The 17629-nt window shown below is 32.9% G+C and overlaps 1 protein-coding gene across 1 annotated transcript in view; it reads left to right on the top strand.

The window, feature by feature from the left end:
* Window positions 1-5675: 5675 nt before the first annotated feature.
* Window positions 5676-17629, top strand: part of LOC136823602 (innexin inx3-like) — a 31480-nt gene continuing 19526 nt past the window's right edge. The window contains exons 1-4 of the mRNA XM_067079783.1: window positions 5676-5693; window positions 6137-6210; window positions 6940-7005; window positions 10269-10343. The gene's annotated coding sequence lies outside the window, so the exon portion shown is untranslated. The remainder of the gene's footprint in view (window positions 5694-6136; window positions 6211-6939; window positions 7006-10268; window positions 10344-17629) is intronic.

The raw sequence follows: 17629 nt of genomic DNA, 5'->3' as shown, positions 1-17629 counted from the left end.
AGATTTGTAAACCTCACAAAGTAGAAAGCAAAGCTGAATTTCATGAACCGTTTTACATTGGCGTTTTGCAATAAAACCTCATAGTCATTTATGAAATCACAAAGTAATGTTTCTCAATGCCCGTTATGGACTTTGGGATTTCTTCATATGTAGTTTTATTACAAAACATCCAAAAATTATTGGTGCATAGTTAAATGTTGACATGATGTAAGCGTTAAATATCAACTTTCGTTGATCAAAATTTAATAATTGCGAATTCTGTTCAGACTCCAGACTCTCGACCTAGCTTTAGAGCAAAGATCATTGATAGTAATTCGAAAGTGAGATTGTTATCAATGGTAATACCGAGAAGCTCAACAGAATTCGTAGATTTTATAGTTACATTTCTGACAGTGATTTCTATAGGGAATATTCTGATTTCCTAAAACTAGCATTTGAAATTTACCAGGATTTGCAGCAAGGTAGTTGTTTAAAAACCAGTCTAAGATTATTTCTAGGTCAAACTCTAGATTCGAGATGACTTCTGCAAGAGTTTCAGCACACGAGTGTAAGGTATTATTCATCGGCAAAATTGCAAATGCTAGCTTTTACAATAAAAAGAAATAATCATTTATGAAAATATTAAATAAAGAGGCCCGAGAATCGAGCCTTGTGGAACACCTAGAGTGATCTCTTGCCATTCGCTGTATTCAGAGCCGATTTTTGTTCTCTGATAGCGATTACTCAGATAACTTTGCAATAGTTCAAGACTCTTTGTATCAATTGCGTAGGCTTTGAGCTTTGCAACCAGAAGTTTGTGATCAATGCAATCGAAAGCCTTCGACAGGTCCATCAAAACTGCCCCCACCTTTCCGGACCCATCAAGACTTTGATGCCATTGACCAATCATTTGTTATTAATGCATGCTGAGTGCTGTGTTTAGCTCTAAACCCGCAGAGTCTTGAATCGAAAATGTCATCGAAGTAGGAAGAGAGTTGGTTATGAATTATTCTCTCATAAATTTTAGAAAAAGCTGGTAAAATACTAATTGGTCGATAATTTTTCTTCAGAAACTTATCTTCCTTTTTATAAACAGGAGTAACCCTTGCCTTCTTAAGACTTTGGGGGAATTTGCATGAATTGAAAGCAAGGTTTATGAGTTTTGATAATGGTTCTGACAGTATATCAGAAACCATTTTTATTAATTTCACTGAGAAAGGACCGCTGACAGATTTATCTTGATTTAGCTTGAGTATGACACGATGTGTGTCTTCAGGCTTTACATCACTGAAGGAAAAAGATTTGTTTTTAGACATGGATTCAGTGATACGTATAATACTTGGATGGTTCGACAGCGAATCGATCTCAAGGTCTGTGGGAAGATTGGAATCTGAAGTTTTTAGACCAAGATTTGACGCGATATTTACAAAAAAGTTGTTAAAAATTTTAGCGATGGTGGCTTCATCGTCTATCAGTTTTGAATTTTCAAGCAAAAAGATTTTTTCATGATTTTGGATCTTTTCAGAAAAATAGGGCTTCGCTGATTTCCAAAATCAGCGAATTATTACTTTTTTGCAGGAATAAAGAGTTTAAAGTGGACATGAAAACAAAAAATGCTTGAAATAATTCTCTAAAGGACTAAAAATTTTCATTTGGGTCATTTCAAATTATTTTCTATGGAATTCAGCTTCAAGTTTTGTCTTAAGGACCCCTAAAGTCAAAAATAGCACTGATTTCATCAGTGTAGCTATTGAAGTCAAATATCGGTTGGAATTACCAAATTTTTCAGTTTTTCAGATAAATTTCTTTGTTTCACTTAAAATCTTACTTCGTTTTTCATAAAAAGATACTTCCATTAGGTTTTTATTGCTTCAACAATGAAAATCATGCTCCATGCAATTATGCTTCTATAACAATTTGATAGGTCGATTTTCAACGTTTTTGAGCAATTACAAAAAAAAGAATTTTTATTCATTTTGGCGTAACTTTTGATCCAGTTGATTAAATTTGATAAATGACCCCTCAAAATTTAATTTTATCCTTCCTCTTACCAATGCAATAGGATTGATTGTTTAGAAATTCATAGAACTGGAGAAAATTCACTTCAAAGAGCGGAACTTTTTTCTGGGACACCCGGTAGATTATCTTGTCTCTATGTAACAACTGCTGTGAAGTAATAAGTTATTCAAAGGACCATCGGGTTCGCCAAAACACCAATAGCCTGCATTATCAAGGCATTAAACTATTTCGCAGTCTAGTTTTTGATATTTAGTGTTTCTGGTAAACAAGAAAGCCTAGTCTCCCTACCATAAAGCGATTTGCATTCTCAAATCAGAATTATGCAGTCCACTTGACATAGTTTGCACCCCCCCTTTTTAATAGGGGGGGATGCCAACTTTCTGGAGGGCCTTTGTAGGGGGGGTACCGAGATCTGCCGAAAAAACTAGGGGGGATGGGAATGTAGGGGGGGATCAAATAAAAAAGGGGGGGTTTCAACAGAACACACACATTTTAGATTAGATTTTAAAATGATCAAGATTAATGAAAAACGCTAGTTATATTCTGTCATTGTTGGCTCGTGACTATAATACTTCATACTCTTTCTTGTTGATAATTTTGCTGGTAGGTGGGAAAGCGAGTTTCCTTCAAAACGGATTTTCTGTAAAAAAAAAGGGGGGGATAAGATTTCATTACAAAAGGGGGGGATGGGTATATAGGGGGGGATGAAATAAACCTAGGGGGGTTCATACCCCTCTGCAAACTATGCACTTGATTGCGGTCACTTTTCTAAAGCTGTAAGGCCTGATATCCACACACAGAGAAATTCCATTATAAAAATAACGTAATCCTCCTCTTGCTAGTGAATATATAAGTTGCTGTTACATGAAAACATGAAAAAGAAGAAAACATAGGCATGTTCATTTTCTAAGAAAACATGCCATCAAGTGCGCTCACAAATTATGGTGAAAACTCTCCACAGACTAAAAATAAGTCAGTTGAAAACCCTCTAAAAAAAGCCAGTTGACAACTCTCAATCAAAAATCATGGTGAAAACTCCCTTACTACACTGTTTTGCCACCCTAACTAAAATTTGATTTCCCAGGTTTTGATTTTCACGGTTTTGCCCTTTTTCAGACAAATTTCTTTCATTTTCCTAGGGATTTTTCAAATTTTTCGATAAAATTGGAAAAATTGTATATATTTTGAAAAATGCTGAAATTAATTCCTGCGAAGATTAGTTCAAATATGGTAAATTTATTATTTGTATAATATCCTAATACTCAGCTAGGTCTTTCTCTGCTTTAGAAATAAAACAGACTTTACATCTTTTTTGTGCTCTGCGTAACAAAGTTTGTGCATTGTCTGTGCATTCTTCCAATTATCTTGATCATTGGAAAATTTGAATATTTAAAACTTTTACATTTTCTGTTTGAATTTTTTTTTTTATAAAAACACATTTTTTATGTAAAATTTAAAAACCCATAAAATAGTTAATTATTAACAATTAATTAGGTAATTTTGACTGAACAAGTTTTACGACATTTAAATAACAGCATACAAATATTATTTTTTAGATTTAGTATTTATTTTTGCAATGCTTTTTCTTATATTGGGCTCTTCCAGAAAAAATCCGTTCATGGGGGTGGAGGATGAATTGTCCAGGGGTAGTGAAAAAATACCAAAAAATTGCAATGTCCAGGGGGTAAATTGCAATATCCAGGGGTAATTTTTTGTGTCCACGGGGTTGATTTGATGTTTGTCCAGGGGTATAACCCGTGTCCAGGGGGTTAAAAATCAAAATGTCCAGGGGTAATTCATGAAAAAAATAATATATCCTCCACCCCCCATGAACGGATTTTTTCTGGAAGAGCCCATTCTTTTAGTTAGATTTGTATACATATTTTCGAACTCTTATTTTGTTTTTTAAGAGAGTTTTGAATCTTGGGTTAAAATAAAATAACGTTTCAAAGGGAAACATGATGCAACCATAATATGATGATGATTTTGTTTTGAATATAATAGGTAGAGAAGTGTGCTCCTTCCGGTAAATATAAGAAGCCTCCGGCTTGCCTTCAACTGAGTCACAAGCTTACTTTTAAGTTTTAAATGATAGCAAACCTAAATTTCTAGTTTTTGCAACCAAAAGTGCTAATAATGATAGGTGACAGTTTTGTTACAAATTATCCAAAAAGCCCCAATTAATGAAAATGTTAGCGTCATTTAGGGATTTCAATATCTTATATTCCTTGTTTATTATATAATGTTCAAGTTTTGACTTTCTATGTTCTATAATATTGAAGTTATTGAAAGATTATGATTTTCTGACTATGTTACTTCATTATCCCATATCTTTGTTACCATTCAACAAAACCTGTCCGAATAACAACAGGTGATAGTTAACATACTAAGCTTTGAAAATTTAAATCAATTTTCATGCATTCTTCAAAAAGTCATTTTCCAGGTCAAGGTGAATTAAAAAGTTACATTATTATCCATTCTTGGTAAACTAACAACAAAAAGTGAAATTTTGTCCTTTCATGGGCTTTGTTACCATGTTACCTAATTATCCAGCAAATTTCATAGACTTTGAGACAAAATTTATTGATTTATTAACAAAAAACGATTTTTCCAACTTTTTGACATGTCACATGACTTGCCTTTTTTAATGAACATGTCCTTAACTGGTCTGGGGCTGTTTTAGATAGTGTCTGCCTGCTTACCTCATTTATTATTGTCATTTTGTGCTGCAGTTAGAATTCTAAATTTTTTGTCATTTCTTACAAATTACACTTAAAATTACTAAGTGCCTGACAAGTTTAACACTATTTTCCTAGAATTTTAAGCACAACAGTGTATTTTGTTTGGTGGTTTTTATGTTTTCAATTCTTAGCTTAGTACAGTCAAAATAAAACTATACTTTTACCATTTCTAATCTAGTTTCTGATTAGGTGTTGAAAAATAATTACAGTACTGTGAAATCACTTATTGAAATTTAATGGCTTCAATCAGATACAAGAAAAGATTGGAAACAATTTTCAACCAATCAAGGATGGTTTATCATGTTAACAACTCTCCAGACCAAAAAGACTTTTAAGTGAGAAATTCTTGTCCTATCTCGTTGCAGTCTGATTGATAAGTCTTCTGTATGAAATCTATTAAAAACACACTTAAAATAGATCACTCAGCATAAGCGTGTTGGGCCGACCAAATTAAAAGCAAAAATTGGAGGCAATCTTTGAAATTTGGGATTTTGACGCCCCCTATAATAGTGAGTTACAATATCTGGTAACGTTACAACACATGTCATAATTGTCAGTAAAAAACTGATGCCTTAAGATAAAAAATTTAAAAAAGTGCGCTGAATTCCTTTATTTGAAGTCATATTTTTAGGGAATTGTTTGAGGTTTTTTATTTTTGGGACAAGCTGGAGTTTTTACAAGCTCTTATTTGATTTGGTTGGTCGTTAAGATGTAATAAAAGAATCTTATTACTTTTTATAAAGAACGCGTCATCTCTATCACTTTAAATGACCAATTAGTGAAGTTTCTTGTAAAAACTCTAAGGCATCTCAAATTTTTGCATCCAATTTTCTCGGCTATCTATATTATGTATTCTTTTTTGTTTAGAATACATCAAAGACTTCATCCCGATTTCGAAAAGATATGTTAGTACTTGAAAACATACAAAGAGAACATACAAAATGGAAATTATTGGTATCTTTTTAGTTATTGTATTGTAAATTTTATTTCTTTACAAACCCTATACCATTTTGATTTCCCTAATTAATTACTACGACTTTTGTTTGTGTAAATCTGTTGTTATAAGGTCTTATCTCCTTTTTGGATTCTTTTCATGATTATTTGCTTCAAAGGATTTGGGTGGTAAAATATTTAGGAAAGATATGAAGGTTAGGAAGTATAAATATGGAAAACTAATTTAGATCATTTTTACTGATAAATAATCGTTTACTTCAAAAGTGTTTGCCCTGTTTTTCAAATAGATTTTTTAATACCTCGAAAGTAAACAAATAAAACAAACCCTACCACAAAATCTAGATAATTTAAATTGAAGAAATAGAAACTTTCAATACTCCATTCGAATTTCTAATTAGGCATTTGACAGAGAGTCTTATTCTTTTTGTGTCCTATCATTTCAGGAAAGTTGGCAATCAACTTGGTTGGTTCAACTTCATTATGCTTGATCACATCGGAGGGACTATCGATTTTTGAAGTAAGTTTTTCACGCTTTTTTTAATGACCCACCCTTGAACATTTCTCTGATTATTAATCACCGTACCTCAACGTGTTTTACATTGTCAATCACCGTTGCACAAACGGCGGGCATAGAATTTTTGCTGTATGGATCGATTTATTCAATTTAATCTAAATTCAATTTGAGTAAGTAATTGTATTAATATGGTGGCTGTCGGTGGAGCTGGAAGTGAGGGAGCCTATCCCCTTTTCTATTCGCGCTAGACCTGAGAGATCGAATGCTCTTTCTACCCATACCGAGTTAGCTACCCGGTCACCCGTTCGATTTTATCCGCTTAATTCGATTGTCACTTCTTTTTGATCTTGTTATCTTGAATAAATAAATCGTTTTATTTCGTTAGGGTGCCCTTATTGTGTTGACTTTTAATTTCTACATTGGAGTCTCTATTTATAACTGGAATACTCAAGGGGAATATAAATTTGTTTTAATCATAGAAATTTCGAGTTCACTGGTTTTTAATGCATTTTTGACTGAAGGGACCAGAAAACATCCAAGTTATAGAGGTTCGAGTTATGAAAATTCTAAGGTTTCAATTTCTATGAGATTGTGTGATGTACATAAGATTTGACAGCTGTTTTTGCTTGGTTTTACTCCAGATCACTGACCGAGGAGCTTATTCTATAAGTGAACCCTTGACGAAACGTCAAAATCATGTAATTAAAATACGTTCATTTATTTATTTTACAGGAAAATTATAATTTTTAATATGTGCATATGATCAATCAGGCTTGAGATAATTGTTCATCACATTCGGTAAGTCGATGTTTGTACCCATTCATTTTATATCTTGAATTCTTTCGCAATATTATTAATTAGTGTTATTGTGATTGGTGTTGGACGTGAAGCCACGTCTTTCGATTGTTATCCACCCGGGATGGACCAAGATTTTGGAGACCCCTTATTTAGAAACATGCAGTATTTTTGGTACGCGGCATTTTGGAAGAAAAATTTCCCATATAATCTTTATAATTTTAACAACTTTTTTAAAAACTAAACTTTTTGCTTGTAGCTTTTACTTTTTTGACTGGTCAATTATGTGACATACTGTATCCTAACTTTTACACATTTCAGTTTGAGTTCTTCTGTAATAATTATATTTCAAAATTTTGGAAATAATTTAATTGAACCTCTTACCAGTACTTGGAAACTTAGTAAAGCTGGGAAATTTCGAGGAAGACGGTACTCGAGGGTACATATATAGGATTTGAGTTTTCGGAAATAAGTTCTAAAAGGATTAGAGTACTATACTTTTTCAAGCTCATATTTCTTTACCCTCTTCATTAAAAGCAGAAATTCAGAAATTCTTTTCAACATAATTCTTCAATTTTTTCTGTGTGTGTTAGTAGATTTGATTAAGTTTATAACATAACAGTTCATTCAGTTTTATAAAAGATGAGACACAACCCCCGTCTTCTTAGTATTTGTCCCAGATAAAAAAAATTAAGTGCGACTATCTTTTGATAAGTGAATGATTGATACATTTCTATTACGTCATTAATCTTGATTGATCACGTGATCGTATGATGAACAATAGAGCTTATTGTTTTCAATTGTTCTCGGAACAATAGAAATCGTATATCTATCTCGATGAAAAATTGTGATCCCCAGATAATCTCTTTGGGATTTCATTTTTTCAAATTAAAAGTTTTTAACAAAAATCTGAGCACCTTTTTTCAATAACTGATTTTTATAGGTTCAAAAACTCAAAGAGAACAGAGGAAAATATTTTAGGAAGAAAGTTTTTTTTGTCGTTATTCAATCCATCAGATATTATGAGATACATGCGTACGTGAAAACTAAAATCAGAACTTTTTCCGTCTCAAATCCTGTCCTAAGACATTAAACACAGATGGTATAAAAAGGAGGGATTTTATGTTTATAAAGACACAGTCACAAAAATAGAAAAATATCAATTGAAAAGATATAGTTGTAATAGTGTGAAAAAGAATAAAAGAATTTTGTCTGTTCTTTTTACGCAATACGGAAAAACGAAGAAGCACGTCAAACATGTAGTTTTGAACTTAACATTTTTTGGACATACAGTCAAGCAAAAAAAAACAAAGTGATAAATTGGATATGTAAATTATTATTCGTCAAATGGTGTTTAACAGGTGAAAATAAGTACAGTTATCTCTCTCTAATTCGAACCTCTATTATTCGAATCTTTCTGTAATTCAAACTAAAATATTGGTCCCCTCAACTGGAGAGTGGTATAGATCACTCTCTGTAATTCGAATCTTTCTCTAATTCGAAGACTATAATTGGTTCAGAATTTGAGTGAGTCAAATGTATATTGTCTTTTTAAGAACACAAAAAAAAACAAAAGAAACAGCCATTTGAAAACGTAAATGAATTTTGGATTTTATTTTTTTGGCAATCGATTTTAATTGGAAAAAGGATATTTTTGTTTTTTTGAATAATTCATACATTGATTTTATTGTGCTGATTTGTAATTGTTCAAGGTATGCATTGAAGTTCTTTCTTGTTATCTTAATTTTCATTTTTATTCATCCACAATAATCGCTGTCTCAGGGTTCGAATGATAATGAACCCTGGTCCTACACATTCAACATACCATTCTAATTTTATTTTACGGGTGGGATTACGAAAGTTTTGACTTTTTTTGAAGTGAAGTTAAAAATTCAGTTTGTGTATTTTAACCAGCGAGTGTGAGACTCAGAAGTGTGAGAGTGGAACCCCATATTCTCCTATTAATGTATAGTTTCAAGTAATGCTTTAAAATTTGACGAAGTGTGACGACGGTTTTAGCGAATACAATAGTTTTTGAATAGCTTTCGTTTTCGTAATGTTCTTTCTTGTTTTTTTTTTGTTTTTTTTTGTTTTTTTTAGAACCCATTCTATCGAATAGGAACGTAAATCTGTTTAGGGTTTCAAGATTGACTTCCATTGTCCATAATCAGACAAAAGTGATGTTGATTGATGCAGATTAGTCAGATTTAGCCTACATGTTTTTTTTTTTATAAGCATAACGCTTATAAGCATACGAAGGCTCAGATTTGCAAAATTCCTAAGCATAACATGAGCATATAAGTCAGCCTAAAATATTTTTCAAGAGGTCATTTTTATCTGTTTAAAAAGGTTTGGTAGAGGTCAAGTAAAAAATAAGACATTCCACGGCTCGCTAACATTCCACTGCTCCCAAAGTCTGAACAAATTTTTACAAAATTTCTGAAATTTCACTAAATACTTGGCTCGGGGTGAATCATAAGCATGATTCTTAAGCATATAATAAGCATAAACTATGCCTGGATGCTTTGAGAACTTAAGCATACACGAGCCTGAACAAGGGGCATACACTTGCTTATAAAAAAAAAACATGTATTTGTTATTGTTGTCAGATTTGGTCCAACCCTCTCTTTTAAGAAATTATGTATGAGTGGATTTTAGGGATTTAGTCTGAGAAGGAAAATCGTTCAATTCGGTAGGTCTAAGATTGTACTCCTTTGACTCTCGCTAATTCGAACTCGAACGGAGAATTTTTTTTTTCGAATTAACGAGAGATTTCAAAGATCCTAACGGAGACAATAATATTGACTTTGAGAATGACAAATGCTATAGAAAGTAATTTAAGAGGGTTTCTTCTTGACGGGGACTGGAACTAGTTCGAAGTATAGAAAGATTGGAATGATAGAAGTTCGAATTGGAGAGAGTAAAACACGGTTGAGTAGTAAATGGATGCAATTTATATCGTTTTAAAGAGATAATCAGATGATTTGATGTCTTTCGACTGTTGATTTCGTGAACACTTCCCTGACCAATATCTCCATATGATTTTGCTTAAATGTCTTCCAAATTCGAAATATTCAAGTTACAAGTTTTTGGCCCTCATGAATAAAATAATAAAATTTGATCGTAAGAACCCAACTCCACTCAAATTTCGTAAATAATTGGACTAAAACAATAGGAAGTTATACTCAGGACCGTGAAGAGATTTCACAAGTCATAAAAGCTCATTCCATCTGATTTTCCTTATTTTTAACACTTTTTGATTTCAGACCACTCTTGCTGTTTTGGTCATAACATTCATCACTATCGAAAAACATCATCCAAAGACATTACCAGAAATCAAGGTACTCTTTTATTATCTTTATTCATTGAAAATTATATTTGATGTTTTGTTTGCGTTGAAATACCCTACATAAGCGAGTTTATGTGTTATATGTTCTTCTGCGATAGAGACAGTTAACTTGTTATTTGTCTCGATCCTGACTAACTGAGGACGACGATGAATCAGCACTATTAATGTTCTCGATTTTATGGCGGTTTTTTTTTAAATCGTTTCATTCACTCAGCCGTCCTCAATTGTAGGGATACATAAACACTCTATAGTTTCCTAAGGCTGCGGGAAAGCGCGCTGTGATAAAAGTACCCTGTGACACGTCGAGCCTCTAGGGTGATTTTTAATTTTCATCAAGGAGGAGTGTGGTACATTCTTTAACAAAAAAAGCAAGATGCTTTGATGTGTGACCCGACACCCTTCAGAAAACTATGCCAACATTAATCTGTTACTAATCGGTGTTGATCGATGGTTTTTTCATCGATTATAATCGATTATCTATAGTTGATCGATAATCACCGATTACAATTTACTTTGGATTGTTATCTAGATTATTCAATGATTGTCATCAATTATGCCTAGATTTCTATTTTTATTATTTACAAAGTTAATTCAAAGTAATTTCATGGATATAACGACTGTCTGAACTATTCAATTTCATAAGCAGTAGATACCAAATTGATTTAATGATCTAGTTTAACTTAAGAACTTGGGTTGTAAATTTTTCAAATTCAAAGTTTTATGATGCCAATTTCAGTGAAATTGAAAAAGCTGTGCATCCTTATGGATCCTTCTCCCTGGTTTGAATTTCTTAGAAACTACTTATATTCCTATATTTCATCATAATTTTTAGATGGACTTGGTAGTGTAATTTGACATTAATACGTTGGGACACAGCAGGGACACTGGACTTCATTATAGTGACCTGGAGACTGCCATGCGCGACCGCGATTCTTGGCGCCAGAGGGTGGAATCCATCATCTCGACCGCGGTCGAAAGATGATGATGATGATGATGATGATGATGAATACGTTGGTTTTTGAGGGTCGAAGGAAATTTCCCTCTGTGAATTACTTTTCACGTGTCTGAAAGACATGGTTTTTATCAATTAATTAGACCTTATTTTGCAGATCGTGAAACTTCAAGGTATAGAGCCTTTAGTAAATCTGAATATATGACTGCTATTCATAATATGCACCACGGACCCAACACAGCTGGTTGGTTGAAAGTGACGTATTGACCAATTTTTGACCAATCAGCTATGTCAGAAAACATTGCAATGGTGCATATCATGAATAGCAGTCGTATATTCAGATTTACTTAAGGCTCTATACCTTGAAGTTTCACGATCTGCAAAATAAGGTGTGATTAATTGATAAAAACCATGTCTTTCAGACACGTGAAAAGTAATTCACAGAGGGAAATTTCCTTCGACCCTCAAAAACCAACTTCTTTCTTTTTTGGGATTAAATCTGTTTTATTTGGAAATCTCAAAGTTATGTTCAAAAACTTTTCATTGTAATCTTTCTCTCAAGAAGCCACAAGAGGGACTGAAGACTTCAAATCTGAAGGGAATATACTTATATCATTATAACGAAATTTGCGGTCACTCATTCTAATTTGGGAGAAAATGTAGGGAGGATGATATGTCAGTCAAATCTATTGCATAACTGTATGATTCGATTCACATGCGATGAAACATAAAAACGTGGCGGATCTAAAAAGGAGCGGGGAGTGTTTCTTTTATTCATACTCCTAACAAGGAAAAGAAGACTCTCCGTCGTAAATTTTGACCCCGCCCCCTAGATCCACCACTGGGAAATTGTGTTTTACGATGACCTCCTTTTGCATAATGAGCTGGAAACGTGATCTTGCTATATCCTTTCTTTAATTTTGAAATTGTTTGGCGATGGCTTCGATTTAAGCTACTCATTTGATATTGATTGCGTTTGAATTTACATTTGCAACCAACAAAGTCTATAAAGATTTACAATGAAGCACAAAATTCCCTTGGATTATCTCAATCAATAGAGCTTAGCGCCTCGTTAACCTTTCAACCTAAATGCTACAGGGATGATTTATCTCGAATGGAGGTATCTAATATTGTTTAGTTTTCCTTCTAACATTATGTAAATTGTTTTCAATATAGCTTATCATTTCATCCCGAGTTGTCATAAAAAGTAAATAAAAAAAAATACTAAATTCAAATACCATCGATAGACCTGCGGCCAAGGTAGTGAATTGTGTCACTTCGTAGAGCACCCCTTAGATCAGGGCAAATTTTTGATATTATGCTCGGTGTAGAATTGGCAAAAAAATTGCATTTCGAATCTCCTGCAGTTTTCGAGTGAATCGATTTTCAGTTAATCGATAGAACTTATCAAGGGTCTAGTTCGATGTTTAGTTCCCGAGATATTTTGGTTTAAATATTGAAAATTATCGATATTTTTTGCTGAGTCAGCAGTTTTTCAGCACATTTACCTACCTTAAAAATGAAATATCTCAAGATCAGAACATCGAAAGTTAACAAACCATTTTCGGATACTACTAATTCAGAGCTATTCAGCTGTGGGAATAATTTCTTCTGATGCTCCCAGAAAAATGCTGACGTCATCGGAAAACGCCAAAAACGTCGATTTTTCACCTTAAAAATGCCATTTCTCGGCACCAGGTGGTAGAAACTTAACAAAAAACCCTATTTTCTGTATCTACTTTTCACGCTGAATCCGTTGGTAGCCTCGGATATTTGATTTTCAGACTTTGAAAAACCCCTAACAATCGACAAGTATCGATTACAAATCGATGAGTATCGATTACAAATCAACGAGTATCGATTACCAATCGACGAGTATCGATCACCAATCGATGAGTATCAATTACCTATCGATTCGCCGATCAGTCATCCATTGAAGAAAGAATCGATTATGGATTGCGTCCATTTGATGTTAGAATTAATCGAATAGAAAATCGAATGAGCTGAAACTGATTGATGTTGACCTCTTCTGCATTGTGGCCTGTAAATAAGCAACAATTCAAAATTGGAAATCTACATGAAGCAATCAGCAAGCAGTCATATATTTAACGTAGATAGCCCAGCTATCAAAGACTTTTAGGCAGTTTTTCCATTGTATTCACTGGGTACACAATCTATGAACTGAACGGAACTGGTATTCGAACCGGGAATCCATGGTTTCAGGTGCTGACGCATTGACCGATTGGTCATCGCTCCTTTCATAGCCAATGTAATTGTTTTAAAATGACTAGTTTGTCTACCAGTAACTTTTCAATACAGTACTTCGATAAAAAGCCTTCTTTTGTCACTATAGGATAAGGTCCATTTCAACGGCAATTTACGACCCTTAATCCCAATAGCTTCATTTCTAGGAAAAATCAGTTTGAAATATGGCCATTTTAAGGTAGGGAGTCAAATTAAAATTCTCTCCCGTTGTCGAAAACCATGGCTTTTTAGTCACTATATTTTGGCCCCTCAATATTTCAGATCATGTCGTGGTCCCTGTCTAGCGCTAAGCCTGAGGAGGGACAATTTGATATTTACTTCAGTGTTCTATAACTTCTTTCTAACATAGTGTTTGCAAATTTTTGTAATTGTTTTAGATTGTTGTATTAATTGAAACCATGAAATAAAATACTCACGAAAAAATCTTGAAAACAAGTATATTTTTTGATTTTCAACTTTAGTTCAAAAGTTAGTTTTATAATGTTTGTCTTGGTTCATGTATATTTTTGGTATGCTATATTTTGGTTCTTTTTATGTTCAGAATAGAACCTAACTCGAATGTTATTAAGATTATGATAACGTCACTTTTTTCCTGATTTCATATATTTTTGAAATAATGTTCTATCAGTTCCTCAATTATTTTATTTCTCCTTATATGGAAATTCAGATTCCAATTTTTGATGAGCTAAGCAAAAAATTCTTGTTATCTCAACTATTTTGATTCGTGAAATATTAATGACATATATATATAAAACGTTACGGAGTTATCGCTTTAATTAATATTCTCAAAAATTATAATGTCTGAAAAAAAGGTTTTCCTCATTCAGTTTTTTAAATTATTACAAAATTTTTATCAATTTTCCTGAAAATTTGAATTTCCCTTTAAGAAATGATAGTTAGCTTTAAGGGTTCGTTTGAATTTGTATGGAGATTTATAAACTTCAATACCTTCAAGCCCGAGGTCTTTTGAAATTTCACCTCTAAGATTCTCACTCTCAAGCCAATACCGTAAAATCCCGCTTTTATTCTTGAGAAAAACATTTGCCCTTGCTTCATATTTTGTTATATTTTTCGAGCTTAACCCTTTCCTGGCGCACGAGCCACAGGATGGCCAAAACAAATAGCCATATTTCAAACGAGGATATCTCGAGAAATGAGCCCTCCCATAAGCTAGTTCAACTACCGTTGGACTGCGAGACGTCCTGTGAAATATTCTGAATTATTTTTAACGAAAAGTGCATTTTTCTCGTCCGGAAATGATTAAAAGATATTTCATACGACAATTCTTTTCATTAACGAGCTACAAATGTGTTGTTTTTCTTTCACGAATATTAAACTTCAATTTCTTATAGCCGTAGTATACTATGGTATATTTTAAAAGAACTAATTAATTAACGTTTAATTATCATGCATGTTGGATGCTTCCCTTATTTCTTCAAAGAAACTCAAAATATGAAGTAAATTTGCTTTTAATGGGTGATTGAAAAACTAATGAAGTGAATTCTTCTGATTCTTTTTAAAAATATGAAAATAAAAAGCTTAAAATCAAGGAAAATCAGGAAATCTCTCAATTAAGGGAAATCTATATTGTGAATTCCTACTTAAGAACGCAGTTTGACGCTTTTTCGAATTAATTATTTATACTTGTCGCTTTATATCATCGTACTTTGATTTATATTAATATAATCAAAAAAGAATTCTTATGGACTGACAATAAAAAAGCAAATTTAAAAAATCACTTGAAATATTTTATTTATTGATTGATTGACTTTTTAGTCCGAAATCTTTCGAAATTGAATACTCCTTCGAATTTTCCTTTTTAGTCTTTTTTAGTCTTTTTTTCTGTGCGTGATGGTGGTATGTTTAGGTTGTCAGACATTTTTATTTATGCACTTAAAAAAGTTTAAAACGTTTTCTGTTCAATCAGGGAGTCGGTACTAAAATCTTAGCAGTGGCATACCTCTTTTTATGGTATACCTCATTTTAAGAATTATTCAAATTTATCAAAAACAAATCAAAACTTTTGAAGAAAATCATTTTTACATTCCTAAAGTGATAGAGTTTAAAAGTATCAATTTGTACAAAAGATTATATTGGGTTAATTTTCCTTGTAAATTTTCAGCCACTTTGCGTCTATTGCAGGGCCATTGAAAATAGTGTTTTAAATACCAATATCTCAGAGACGTGTGTGTAAGAGCCAGTACGGTCCGTTTTGATGAACTAAAAATCGCTAATTTATTTAATTTTGAAAGGAAGTTTTGATCAAAGGCTCACCAGAAATACTTTCCAAAGGGATAATGAATCAAATGAATGCTGATAAAATTAACTTTTTGCATATTTTTGAAAATCTTTTGACTATGATTTGTCATGAGTGAACTAATATCTACTTTGTACCAGAGTGTCTCTCATATATATTGCAACGTAAGAGCTTTGAAAATTTCGGTAGACCAAACAATATCCGGTCTCGTTGAGAATGAATATGTTAACAGTTTTATAGGACACCCTCATCGGTTTGCGTGATGGCGTGATTGGGACTTTGGTCGTGACCATTGATAGAGCAAATAAATCGAGGTTCGATGCGCGTGATTTAGGCTAATTTTGTTTGATTAATCAATTTTGGCACTTTTCGTATTTTGATGTAGGAACAAAAGAATTAAGAGGATGGCTTGATGGGGTGCTGTTTAGGGGTCCTTTTGTATTTTAACGAAGGCCTAGTTAGAGATACATCGTTGAGTAAAAATAAGAATGCCCTAAGAATATTTCACTGCCACCAAAAATTACTTAAAGACTTATTAACAAAGTGATATATTTTAACATGTTTGTTGCCAGGAAGGAGCATTCTCATAATGCTGGATTTACCAAAACTGCCAAAAATATGTGTATATTCGTTTTGAATAAGAACAAACTGTATAAGAAGGCTTTGGGGACCAAAATATTAATAACAAGTTTAGAAAATTTTAAGACTTTGATTCTAGAATACCCGATTTTTTAGGAAGATGAACAAAAATACTCACAAAATGGTGAAAAATAGGAACATGTTCAGAACATTTTCAAATAAAAGAAAGAGAAATCCCTAGGCTTTAAAAATTTTGAACCCTCTATTCAAAAGAACAGTGTTTACTGTTGGTAAGGATTAGAGAAATCAGAGACTGCTTTCAGAGATCAGAGACTGTCGCTTTCGCTTTCCAATAATTTCCAGAAATTGATATCTAAAAAAATGTCACCGAATATCAAAACGTTCCGATATCGAGAATTTTAAAGTTAGCTATTCAATAAAAAAGCCATTTTAACAAATTTGAATTTTAGGCCATGTGTTTTTTTTGTCGTGCGTCTCAATAACCTAATGTCAAACCTTATAAGTTTAATGAGTTTTTAAGTATTGTTTATAGGCAAGTAGTTCGCTGTAAACAGACTCAATATCTACGGTAATTTCAAAATTCATTGCACCACGCTGTTAAACGTGAGATACACTCTGGTACACACCTTATCGTGGAAAAAAATGTCGGAGTTTTATTTAGTCGGTTTTTTTTTCGTCGGGGAAAATTCCGTCACCTAGAGGCATTTTCGTCACTTTTCCCCGACCAAAATTTCAAATTCGTTACTTTTCCCCGACCAAAATTTCAAATTTGTCACTTTCACCCGACTAAATTGTTCAAATGAAATGGTTTCCTTCACTAACTCGAAAATGGGTCTTGTAATTCGACGTTTAAAGTTGTGGTATAAAATTTCGGGTAAATGTTTTGGTCGGGGATAAAAAATCGGGTACAAGTTTTGGTCGGGTGATAAGATGTCGGGGAAATATTTCGTCGGGGAAGAATTTCGTCACCCCCTCAAAATCTTCGTCACTTTTCCCCATTTTTTCCCCGATAAAACTTAGTACAAAAGTACAAGATAATTCCAAATGAATAATATTGGTTAGAAACGGTGACCCTTAGAATTATTTTCGTGATTTTTAGGGGGTTACGATTTGCCCCAAGGGAATTATTATTTTTTGATGATCTAGTATTATTCCATATTTGATTCTCTATTAATTTTATAAAGTGATTCTAAAATCCAAAACA

This window comes from Clytia hemisphaerica, unplaced genomic scaffold (genome assembly GCF_902728285.1).
Source record: "Clytia hemisphaerica strain Z4C2 unplaced genomic scaffold, Clytia hemisphaerica genome assembly, whole genome shotgun sequence".
In the NCBI taxonomy this organism is placed as follows: domain Eukaryota; kingdom Metazoa; phylum Cnidaria; class Hydrozoa; order Leptothecata; family Clytiidae; genus Clytia; species Clytia hemisphaerica.
Note: the sequence above shows the minus strand (reverse complement) of the source record. Positions and strands in the feature narration are given on the sequence as shown.